The 13,040-nt window shown below is 39.9% G+C and overlaps 1 protein-coding gene across 1 annotated transcript in view; it reads right to left on the bottom strand.

Annotated features, from left to right (window-relative positions):
* Positions 1–307: 307 nt before the first annotated feature.
* TTC23L (tetratricopeptide repeat domain 23 like) overlaps positions 308–13,040 on the bottom strand; it is a 62,843-nt gene continuing 50,110 nt past the window's right edge. Inside the window, exons 10-11 of the transcript XR_008673285.2 lie at positions 5,371–5,476; positions 308–2,865 (exon numbers count right to left, since the gene is read on the bottom strand). The gene's annotated coding sequence lies outside the window, so the exon portion shown is untranslated. The remainder of the gene's footprint in view (positions 2,866–5,370; positions 5,477–13,040) is intronic.

Below are 13,040 nucleotides of genomic sequence, written 5' to 3'. Positions count from 1 at the left end.
GTTGGCCAGGCTGGTCTTGGAACTCGTGACCTCAGGTGATCCCCCTGCCTTAGCCTCCCAAAGTGCTGGGATTACAGGCTTAAGCCACCATGCCCGGCCATTTGAGCTGTATTAAATCAAGTTAGACAACTGGGAAAAGATGAAGAGGGAAAAATTAAAGTTATTTATAGTGCAAACCCAGATGAGATTTCTCTGTCCCTAAATTCACAAGAAAGTAAGGAATATTATTCAAGATTGCAAATTCTTTCGCTAGATATACACTTGCTCAGAGTCTAAGGATTTTCTTCATAAACAACCACAGTGAGTATTCTTTTCCTAAAACAAGCCTTTTTAATCCAGTTTGGTGGAGGCAGCAGAGTGGGATGGAAAGAGTAATCATCTGTGATCCAGGAAGTCTGCTTTATAATTACCAAGCTGACCTTGAACAAATCACTCTCTTGTCCCTAGTTTCTTTTGTTGTTGTTTTGTTTTTGTTTTTGTTTTTGAGATGGAGTTTTGCTCTTGTTGCCGAAGCTGGAGTGCAATTGCATGATCTCAGCTCACCACAACCTCCACCTCCCAGGTTCAAGCAATTCTCCTGCCCCAGCCTCCCGAGTAGCTGGGATTACAGGTATGCGCCACCACACCCAGCTATTTCTGTATTTTTAGTAGAGACAGGGTTTCTCCATGTTGGTCAGGCTGGTCTCGAACTCCTGACCTCAGATGATCCGCCTGCCTCGGCCTCCCAAAGTGCTGGGATTACAGGCTTGAGCCACCATGCCCGGCCGTCCCCAGTTTCTTTATAAAATAAAAAGGTCCTTTCTGACTTTGAACATGTTATGATGAGTTCAGTAAATCAGATCAGGGTAAGTGTTTCAGAAGGTTCAAACTATTCCTCCCAAGGCAGTTTTGGTGACCTCAAACAGGCTGTGACTAAAAACACCTCCAAATACAGTTGACCCTTGAACAACATGGGTTTGAACTGTGTAAATCCACTTGTACACAGATTTTTTTCAATAAATACATTGGAAGTTTTTTTTTTTTGGAGTTTTTTGACAATTTGAAAAAACACAAACTGCGTTGCCTAGAAATATTTTTAAACATTTTAAAAGGTATGTCATGAATGCATAAAATATATGTATATACTAGTCTATTTTATCATTTGCTACTACAAAATATGCACAAATCTATTATAAAAAGCTAAATTTTCTCAAAATTTACACACATATACAGTACATGGTGCCATTCACAGTCCAGAGAAATGTAAACAAACGTAAAGATGCAAGGTTAAATCATAGCCACATAAAACCAACTGGAGTACATACTGTACTGCAATCATTTTGTAGCTGCCTCCTATTGCTGCGGCAGTGCGCTCAGATGTTGTGAATATCCACTCAAAACGCTGTGTGATGCTAATCATCTCTGCATGAGCAGTTCAACTCTTCAGTAAATTTCATGTGGCAGAAAAAAGTACTCTTTCGAGATTCTTAAGTATTTTTCATCATGTTTAGTGCACCATAAACCTCATATAATACCATGGGACCCATATGAAGTGCCACTAGTGATGCTGGAAGTGTTCTCAAGAAGGAGTAGTCATGACATTACAAGAAAAAGCTGAATTGCTTGATATGTATCAAAGATTGAGGTCTGTGGCTGTGGATGCCCTTCATTTCAGTCCCAGGATTCTTTTTGTAAATAGACAATGTAAACTTAACGGAATCAATAAATACAGTATAGTAATGTAAATGTATTTCCTTATTTTCTTTGTTTTTTTTTTTTTGAACAGGGTCTCACTTTCTCATCCAGGCTGGAGTGCAGTGGCACAATCTCGGCTCACTGCAGCCTCGACCTCCTGGGCTCAAGCAATCTGCCTTCCTCTGCCTCCCAGAGTGCTAGGATTACAGGCAATGAGCCACCACACTTGGCCCCTTATCATTTTCTTAATAACCTTTGCCTTTCTCTAGTTTACTTATTGTAAGAATATATTATATACTATACATATAACATACAAAACATGTGTTAATCAACTGTTTATCTTATCAGTAAGGCTCCCAGTTAACAGTAGGCTATTAGCAGTTGAGTTTTGGGGGAATCCAAAGTTATACAAAGATTTTTGACTGCACAAGGCATTGGCAGCCCTAGCCCCTGCATTGTTCACTGGTCAACTGTAGTACATGAAAGTGTTCACCAATAAACTCCTTAGGTATCGCAGAATTTTTTAAAAAGTCAGAACTGAAAGGAATAGAGTTAGAAAAAGGGAAATGGAAGGTAATGGAGTTCCAGTGACACAAAAAACTAACTTAAAGCATGTGACTAAAAGATTTCTTTCCCCTAAGTCATAGATCAGGATCCTAGTTGGGTTTGTTTGTTTTTTGTTGGTTTTTTTTGAGACAGAGTCTCTCTGTCGCCAGGCTGGAGTGCAGTGGTACGATCCCAGTTCACTGCAACCTCCGACTCCCCTGTTCAAGTGATTCTTCTGCCTCAGCCTCCCAAGTAGCTAGGTTTACAGGCATGTGTCACCACGCCCAGCTAATTTTTTTTGTATTTTTAGTAGAGATGGGGTTTCACCGTGTTGACTAGGATGGTCTCAATCTCCTGACTTCATGATTGGCCTGCCTTGGCCTCCCAAAGTGCTGGGATTATAGGCGTGAGCCACCGCGCCCAGCCAGGATCCTAGTTTCTAATGGCTCTTGGGTATTTCACCTGGGATGCTGCTGCTAAGTGGACCTTTTTTCCCCAGAGTCCTTAATAAAAAACCGTTGTTTTAGATCTGCCACTGCTATCAGTGTTGAGAAACATTTTGTGGTCGAGAAATTTTATCATCAACAAGGTTGTCTTTATTGTTGGCTATCCTGTATAGAGGTTTTCAATTTGATAACAGAAGACCTAGAGGAAAGGAGAAAACCATTTGAGCATTTTTGTTGGTTCTTGCCTTCTCTTCCTCCATAACTGGCCCTGCCTCCCCCAGCAGCAGATCTCATTGCCTTACTTGAGCCAGAGGCTGAACTTAGCCTGAGGCAACTGTGTCACCATTATTCCACCACATGACTATACTCTCAAAATGCTGGCTCTTCTAATAGGCCTCTAAAATCTGACTAGAGTCTCGGGTTTTCTTCCTAAAGAGCAGGGAGCTCTTCCCTTGATTCAGATGGCAAACCAAGGATATCTGAGCTACCTGGATTGTTTAAATCCCAGGTGGAAAACTTATCTAATTTAGGGCCTTTTATATAGTTGATGATTTTCAAGTGGTTTCTTCTCACGAGCTTGGAGACTTACAGCCCGAGGCCCTGTGAAAGATCTCTCTTGCTTGTTTCTAGCCGTTGAGGTGTCTGTCCTCTGATTTCCCATTACTGAAGGAGCTGAGCAGGAATTTGATGTGTTACGATCCAAAAGACTGCTCCAGAAACACAGTTACTATTAAGTGTTCTTTAGTCACCTCCTATTTCTACCTCAAGCCTGAAAAAAGTGTGGTTTTCATAGCCCTTTTTTTACCTGAAAAGAATATTTGTTCTGTAGAATATGAGATATAAAATTTTATGAACTTGGGGTTTTTATGCAAGTTGCACTAAAGACAGGCTCATTCTCTATTACTGGACTATATAAAATATAGAAAGCTATCTGGCACTTTAACTTCCTTTGCAGTAAACCAGGAGATAATGAGATTCCAAATTAGCTGAAGAAATAGGCACAGATTAGTTGCCCAGGGGTCTCATAAATTCAGAGGTGGGCAAAGAACTGTAAGAGGGCTGCATCTCTGCTAGGGATACTAAGTGGGAATCAGCCTCGGGCCTACTTCTGTCACACCACAAGGTGGCAGGATTCCCCTTGTCTGAAACCTGAAAGGACAACTGATTTCCATAGTGTATATATCATCTTTGAGTTTAGGTGATTGTGTCAGACTGCTTGTCTATGATACTAACAGTGTTTCCAGAACCTGATAAGTCTATATCTTTTTCAAGATGTTAACCAGCAAAATATTTTCCACATCAGCTTGGTAGTAGCTTTTCAAAATATTCAGCCCCTATCTCCATTTGCTTCGTGCAACAGTGGTGCCAGTAGAAGGTAATAAAGTCAAAGACCAGCTTTCAGTAAAACTAAAAATAGCTGTTACTTAGTACATGATTACTATGGGGCCAGGCACTCTGCTAAGCACTTTACATATAATGCATTATCTCATTTATTCTCACAGCAACACTGAGATAGGTACTATACTTCATCCCCATTTTATAGATGAAGAAACCAGGATTGCCCATAGCTAGAAAGTGGTAGTCCTGGGGTTTGAACTCAGGCTTGCCTGTCTCCAGAACTACAGCTCTTAACCACCATGAATCAAAAAGATTAATTCATAGGGATGCACTGAAGTCATATTTCTATGATCAGATTAAATAGTTGATGAGATAATCATAGTTCATAAAGACTTTATGTCCTAAAGTGGGGCCAAAATTCCTTACCAAATTGCAAAAGTATTCATGTATACCCTCAGGGCAAGTGTACACTACACCCTTTGCTTTCAACAAAACCAAACCTTAGTTTCTCTACTTTGATTCTAAAGACAGGGCAAGGTTTTATTTGCCAAAATTTAAATCACTGATCATTTCAAAAAGACTTTAGGTATGTAAAATACAATGTTTTCTAAAAAACTGATTTGCAGCCAGGTATGGTGTGTTCATGCCTGTAATCCCAGGACTTTGAGAGGCTGAGGCAGGAGGATCACTTGAGCCAAGGAGTTGGAGGCCAACCTGGGCAACATAGTGAGACCTCGTCACTACAAATTTAAAATATAAAAATAAAAATTTTAAAAACCTGATTTGTTCCCAACATGCCAATAAGGAAGGTTTTGTATATATATGTATTTTTTTTAATTTTTAATTTTTTTTAATTTTTCCTTAGAAGACAGTCTTGCTCTGTCGCCCAGGCTGGAGTGCAGTGGCACAATCTCGGCTCACTGCAACCTCCACCTCCCAGGTCAAGCAATTCTCCTGCCTCAGCCTCCCGAGTAACTAGGACTACAGGCGCATGCTACCACGCCCGGCTAATTTTTTGTATTTTAATAGAGACTGGGTTTCACTGTGTTTCCCAGGCTGGTCTCGAACTCCTGAGCTCAGACAATCCACCTGCCTCAGCCTCTGAAAGTGCTAGGATTACAGGCATGAGCTACATCACCCAGCCGAAGGTTTTGTATATTAAAAGTCCTGAGAAGCCCTTCAGGAAAGTAACCTGTGTCACTTTGTTTAAACCTGTTTTGTTTTTTTTTCCTTAAATGATTTTTGTCTTTCTGCTACAGAGCCTTTCTTCCTCCCCCAGAGAACTGACACACATCCCTTGGAATCAGCATTTCTTGCAGCCCCCTTCAGGACATGCTGCCCTGTACAACAGCTGTAAAATACTTACCATTCCTCCATACACTGCCCTCTGTCATGCTTCTGTGCCTTTGTATGTAGAGTTCCTTCTTCCAGGAATGGCTTCTCTTCTCCATCTGGATGAACTGCTACTTGTCCTTTAAGAAATGGCTCAAATGTCACCCTCTCTATGAAGTGTTTTCCAATTCTCATAGATTGTCTCTCCTTTCATTGCACTGAGAATGCTATTCCAGAACTTAAACTTCATGTTATTATTTCTTCATGTTTTCTCTTACACTAGAATGTTGTCCCCTTAAGATTAATGACCATGTTTTATTTATCTTTATTACCACCTGCAGCTCTAACTGCACCTGGCACTTAGTAGGTGCTCAAAAAATGTTTGTTAAAGGAATGAATGAAGATGAAGAAACTGAGACTCAATGTTTAAGTGACTTAAGGTCGCATGGTTTTTGGGATTCACACACAAGGTGCCTTGACTCAGAGTACAGTGCTCTTTCTCTATACCTGAACAGCAAGTATGTGGTAGAAGTCCAGCTATTCCCCCACCCGTACCCCAAGGCAGACAACACTAATAATCAAGCTCCACCAAACCCAGCCTTTTGCTCTGGAACCTCAAGCTCTGCCTGCCCTATTCCATGCTATCCTCTCCTATCAGACCATTTCTGTGGGCGTGGCAGAGTAGCTGGGGATTGCAGAGCTCCCCACTGCTCTGCTAAAGATAAGGTACACTGAGCTGGCTCACTGTGGCTTAGCAGCCCTTGTTCCCCATAAAAGAGACCCTCAAGCAGGGAACTAAAGGCTTCTGAGTTTTCACTTCTCTACCTGCCCCAATGCCTCCAGCTAGTCCTAGAATCCTGATTTGGAAAAGCTGCTGCCCCTTGTTTGGCTACCTGGCTCTGGTGGAGCAGATTGTGCTTCTCACTCACTCATACCAAGGTTTGGCCGGATATTTTCTCCTTAATTTTGTAGATGGAGTGTTGGAATGTTTACTAATAAATAATAGGAAAAGAAGATGAATGCAGCAGCCTGGAAACAACCCAGCTTATGGAACATACATTTCATCACTAAGGTCTTTCCCAAGACTGGTCTGTCTGATACAAAATGTACTGAAGCATATCACCTTTCTTTTTCCTTGCTCACTTCTCTCTGGAAATAATCACCTCCCAAATCCCCATTTCCACCCTACTTTCCTTCTTCAGCCCCTCAGCCCAAAAGAGGCTGTTCCATTTTGTTCATATGACCAAGAGGACTGAATATCACTAATAGTTTAATAGGCATTGAGGCACCTTCCTTACTCCCCTCTTATGAGGAGAAAAGGATGGTTCTCCCTGCTCCTTCTGTTGGTTTCTACAGCTTTATACCCATCAAAAGGTATATCAAAATAACTTTTCGGTATGCAGCTGTTCCAGAGACATCTGACAGAGAGAAAGATAAAGTTGATAACTTCATGCTTTCATACATCCAGTAAGTTTGATGACTAGGTAGAGTTGTTAGAATGGCTGATATTTATTGAGCACTTAACAGTATACCAGATACTGTGCTAAGTGCTTTATGTAAATAATCTCATTTACTCTTCATTATGTTTCTACATTATAGATACTATTCTAATCCTCATTAGAGAAAAGTGGGGCTTAAGATAACTTGCCTAATGGCACATAGAAAGTGGTAGAGCCTGGATTCAAGCACAGATATGTCTAACTTTAAATGTAGTCTATGACCTTAACTACTACATTCTTCTAACAATCAGAACTGTCCAGTAATGGAAGGAAGGGGCCATTTTGAGAGATAATGAGTAAATTCCTGATTATGGGAGGTATTTAATCAGGTACTGGACAAACAGTAATCTCAAAGGTCTTCTCTACAAATACAGCTCATGCTAATATCAGTGATGTCAGTGATTATTTTCTATTTGCCAATATAATGGCTTCTGATTAGTCATCCTTCCCTTTCCATCTGCAATCATCATCATCTTCATCATCATCACCATTAACACTCATCATCATCATCATCATCATCATCAACACTCTCATCATCTCTAATTAGCACATACTATGTGCCAGGCACCTTTCTTTGCAGTTTTACTTACATTAACTTATTTATTCATAACAACCCTATGAAGTAGATATTATATTATTATCATCCCCATTTTATGGATGAGGAAACTGAGAATTAAAGCGATTTGTCCAAGATCTCACAGTTAAAGACAGAGCAGGGATTATAACCCAGGCCATCTGGCACTAGTCCATTCCTTACCACTACATGGCACTCTCTTAATATTTGACACATATACCATACTCTTAAAATGTATCTTTTTTATCATCACAATATTTATTGTAAAAATAAAAGTAAAATGACACAGAAATACATCATAACATAGAATTTGAAAGTCCTCCATAATCCTGTGTCCTAGAGATAATTACTGTTCTTTGCACTAACTACATATTTACATATACTTATGAGTTATGCTATATATATTGCTCACTAATGTGTACTTTTCATATTTTTAGCCCTAACAGTATATATGGGAATATTCTTCCATGACACTTAAAGCTCTACATCATGCCTTTGAATGACCATATTATATGGCAATAAAAATGTACTAGTATTTCTACTGGTAGACATTTTTTTCCCACTGTTTGCTATTATAAACAAATCTAAAAGAAAGATATATTTATGTATGTATAGGTGTATATTTGTATATATACATATATTTATAAATACATATTTTGTGTAAGGATTTCAAAAGACAAATTCTTAGAAGTGGTCTTTCAGAGTCAAAGGTTACAGGCATTTAAACATTCTATTAACTTTTCCCAACATATCCACCAAAAAGGTGCAATCAAGATACAGTCCCATATAAATAGAGTATTGAGAAGGCTGAGCTCCCCATACTTTTGACAGAGCTGGGTTTTCTTGCCTGTATTTTTCATTACCACAAAAACGATAGGTTAAAAATGGCATTTTATGTTTTGAATCCTGCCTGAGATTGGAAATCTGTGTGTGTGTGTTTATTGGTCATATGCATTTCTTCCTCTTTGAAATGTCTCCTCATGTCTTTCGTAACAATGACACTGGCCTCTCTTTCATTGAAACTTTGTCCTCTGATTTCCTTTCTATTTTTTCCTGACTCTCCTAATTCTCAAGGACTTTTTCAGAGACTCCTTTTCAGTTCCTCTTTCTGCGTGATCCCTAAATAATACAATAATGATAATTACAATAATTAACATTTCACAGAAGCTTACTATGTGCCATACACTAAGTAAAGCACTTAAAATGAAGTGCTCTATTTCTGTGCATTTTCACAGATGAAGAAAGTAAGCCTTAGGAAGTCTCACTATAAGTGGGAAAGCTCAAATTTGAGCCCCAGCTGTTCTGCTACCAAATCACCATATTATATTCTCTCTGAAATAAGTGTAAGCATGCTCCAAAGTTCTTTCCTAAGCCTTCTTGTTTCACATGTATGTATTCCATGGGTTATTTTATCCATTCCATTAGCTTCAGAATCATTTCTTTGAGCTCCTGGCCCATACAGCCAACAACTTAACAGCCATTGCCAGGTGAATGTCTTGTGGGTACTGCAAACATATCCAAAGTGGAAACCATCTTCCCTCAGGTGCCCTAGATATCCTCCAAGATTATTCCTCTTGCCAATACTATTTAATAGCATTGCCATTCACCCAGTTGCCCAAGCTAGAAACTTCAAAGTTACCTTTGATTCCTGCCTCTATTAAACCTCACATCTGACTGGTCCCACGGTCTGTCAATACAGACTCCATATAGCTTCTCGATCTATCCTCTACACGTTCTTCCTACTACGGCTTTAGATAAAAGGGTCTAAACATCTCTCCCTTGGACTATCAGATCTACCTCCTAAGTGCTCTCCCCACTTCTCCCTAGGTACCATCTATCCTTCTCATTGCTGTCAGAGTTAATGTTTTAAAGCTAATAATTGATCATGTCATATCTACCCAAAACTCTTTGATGGTTGCTTTCTGTCTACTAAATAAATCTCAAATGCCTTAGCACAGTACATAAAAATTCCATAATCTCACCCCAGTCTGTCTTTCCAAACTCATGTCCAGCACGTCCCTCCTTAGGTACCTTAAACTACAACCACTCGAGGCCACTTGCTTTTCCTCAGCAATATCGGGTATCTACGCCACTATGCTTCTGTTCATGCAACTTGGAATACTCTCCTCTAGCTTCTTGTCTACCTGCTAATGGCTACTTTATTTCGAAGAACCTGCAACCCATCCCCCAACCTATGCAGAGTTTCCACCCACATTGCTAACCTCATGATTTATTACTTGCCCTTTTCTTTTACATTTCTACTAAAGACTTACTACAGGCTAACTTGTAATCTGGTCATACATGTCTGTTTTCACATAAGGGACTATATCTTAAACATACTAGTATTTCTAGTGCTTAAATGAGCTAGATATGTAAATGATTACAACTGAAGTACATTTTACATTTAGGTAAAAGTTAGACTAACCAAACTGAAAGTTTAAATCTGAGATTTTTTATGCCCTTTCTGTACACCAAAATTTTATTTGAGGCCCTTGCAACTATCATTTAACCTTGAAATTAACTCTGATTTCAAGGGGCCATTTCTACTTTAGCTTTTTTGCAGAGGCTTCAAAAGCCAAGAATTCGGGCTCCTAGCAATGAAAGTCCAGTGAGTGTAGTCAACGAGTTTCCGGAAGAGGTGAGGTAAGAAGCAGGAGAGTACATCGGAAAACTAGCAGAGTTCCAGGACATCTGGGATTGATTACTCCACCGAGATGCTGAAGTTTGCAAAGAGACAGCAATCGTTGTACCAGGTTTTGACATCTGGCTTTGGCAGTTACCCCCATGGTTTTGCTCAGCAGTTCTTGAGGAATGAGATATGGGCTTGTTTCAGGGAAAGAAAAACCTTCTGCTACAGCAAAGTCCTTAAAAGACTCTTCTTTTCCCCTTATATGGACTTTCTTGGTAGGTTTGGTTTCGTTGTAATTTACAGAAAGAAAAATTAATTTCCAAGTACCTAAAGAAACTCATACCACCTAGGGTCTGAATTAGATCTCCTAATTTTTCCTCCTCCTATGAATCTTTTCGGATCACCTAAAAGACACAGTAAATACTGGAAGGCAAAGCAACCTCAGGCTACCGAAGAATTAGATTCATTCTAGATATTCTGAAGTGTCTATTTTTAAATACAAGCTGAGTAGAACTTCTGTTCAGTTTTGAGGAAACATCATGCATTTTTTCTCTGAAATTATACATTTTGTTCTTTTAGTTTCATTATTATTACCTTCAGAGCACAAAATATACTTTAGATATGTTCAAAGATTCAAAATCTCAAAACTAACCTGTGGTAATAGTGGCTAACAATTATCCCTGATTTCAAATATTCTGAACTGTTGCCCTGAAGGCAAAAGGCAATCTTCTGTGAAGAAGGGGAAGGAAGGGTGTTTTACGAACATTTATTGAGCACATACTCTGCCAGGCACTGTACTATGCATGTTATAGACATGATTTTATTTAAAACTCACAACAACTCTCTGTGGTTTACTATGATCTGGATGTTAGCAATGGAAAACAAGGTTCAAGGAGGTTAAGTCATTTGCCCAAGGTCACATACTTTGTGAGTGGAAAAGGCAGGTTAAGATCACAGGTCAGACTCCAGTAATGTATACTCTGTACCTATTACTCTTAATATAAAACAATAATACGGTGATACAAAGAAGCCTCTTATTTTAACATTCTGACCTATTATCTCTTGTACTTCAGATAGAGAATTGTTATTATTACTATTTTGTTATTAAGATCTCAACATTCATTGGGCATTTAAGACCTGCTAAGACCTTCCAGGCCCTGATCTAAGTCTTGTATTATTTATGATCTCATTAACTTTCAGAAAACGTACTTTTTGAGGAAAGTACTAATATTTTACTGATGAATAAATAGAGGCTGAGGGAGTTAAGTCACTTCACCTAGGTCAGAGAGCTGAGTGATGGAGCCTGAGTTTTAAATCCAGGCAATCCTGGGTGCAGTGGCAGATGCCTATAATCCCAGCTACTTGGGAGGCAGAAGCAAGAAGACTGGCCACAGAAGTTTGGACCAGCCCGGGCAACACAGAAAGACCTCATCTTTTAAAAAAAACTCCAGGCAGTCTGTCTTCAGATTGTAAGCTACACTTCCTGGAGTACAGATCCTGGAGTCAGAGAGACCCAGATTAAAATTCTACCTTTGTCTCTTCCTGGGTGAGTTAACTTCAGTAAATCACAAAACTTCAGTAAAAAAGTTTTTAGTTTTCCCACATGTAAAATGGGTTCTGGAGCCTTGCCTGCTGAACAGGTATCCTCATACATATACTCAAATTCATCAAAGTCAGAATTTGTATTACATTAGTGAAATGGGCATTTTTGAAATCTGATCAACCCGGATTCAAATCTTACATTTACCAGCTATCTTATGAACAAAATACCCAACCTTTTTTTTTTTTTTTTTTTTTTTTTGAGACAGAGTCTCAGTCTGTTACCTAGCTGGAGTGCAGTGGTGCAATCACGGCTCACTGCAGCCTTGACCTCCTGGCCTCAAGCTATCCTTCCACCTCAGCCTCCCAAGTAGCTGGGACCACAGGCACATGCCACCACACCTGGCTAATTTTTATATTTTTTGTAGCGATGGTGCTTTACCATGTTGTTGCCCAGGCTGGTCTTGAACTCCTGAGCTCAAGTGATCCACCAGCCTCAGCCTCCCAAAGTGCTGGGATTACAGGTGTGAGCCATCATGCCCAGCCAAGATACCCAAACTTTCTGAGCTTCAGTTTCATCACCTGAACATGGAAGATAAAAACACTCACCTAGGGAGGCTGAGGTGGCTGGATCACAAGGTGAAGAGATCAAGACCATCCTGGCCAACATGGGGAAACCCCGTCTCTACTAAAAATACAAAAATTAGCTGGGCGTGGTGGCATACGCATGTAGTCCCAGCTACTCGGGAGGCTGAGGCAGGAGAATCACTTGAACTCGGGAGGTGGAGGTTGCAGTGAGCCAAGATCGCGCCACTGCACTATAGCCTGGCGACAGAGCAAGACTCTGTCTCAAAAAAAAAAAAACCCCACCTAATAATGTGGTTTATAAATCAGAAAAAGTATATCTAAATGTATAATACAGTGCCAAGGAAATGGAAAAACTTCTACATTATAGTTATTAATATTTTTACAGTTATTGATTAAGAAAACATGCTTTCATATACACCAACAGGCAGGGAGCAAAGTTCCCCATTTTGTCCTGTGGCTGATCCTCTGTATCCTCGTAACACAGGAATTATTGACAGAGGCTGGAGAACATCCTCCTCTGGGTAATGATAAAACAGGAGATAGTCTCCTGTGGGGCCCACCTCAGGTGTGGCTCTGACTGAAGGGGGTGTGGATAGGAGGGCTCAATGTATTCTCCATGGCATGATCTTCCCCACCTGTCTAGCATGGTGAACTGTTGAGAAGGGGACCAATTATCAGCCACCGCTGGTGAACACATTCAGGGTCCTAACTCTCAGCAGCAATGCACCTCTGTTAGAGGGCTCTCAGGGAAAAACACATGGCCTTTAGAGTCACACTTATTTGAGTCCAAATCTCCAAGACTGAGTGAATTTAGGCAAATTCCATTATAAAACATCAAGCTCCCTTCTGTTAAATGAGAGCTATCACACCAGGTA

Source organism: Gorilla gorilla, chromosome 19 (genome assembly GCF_029281585.2).
Source record: "Gorilla gorilla gorilla isolate KB3781 chromosome 19, NHGRI_mGorGor1-v2.1_pri, whole genome shotgun sequence".
In the NCBI taxonomy this organism is placed as follows: Eukaryota; Metazoa; Chordata; class Mammalia; order Primates; family Hominidae; genus Gorilla; species Gorilla gorilla.
This window is presented reverse-complemented; position numbering and strand designations above follow the sequence as displayed.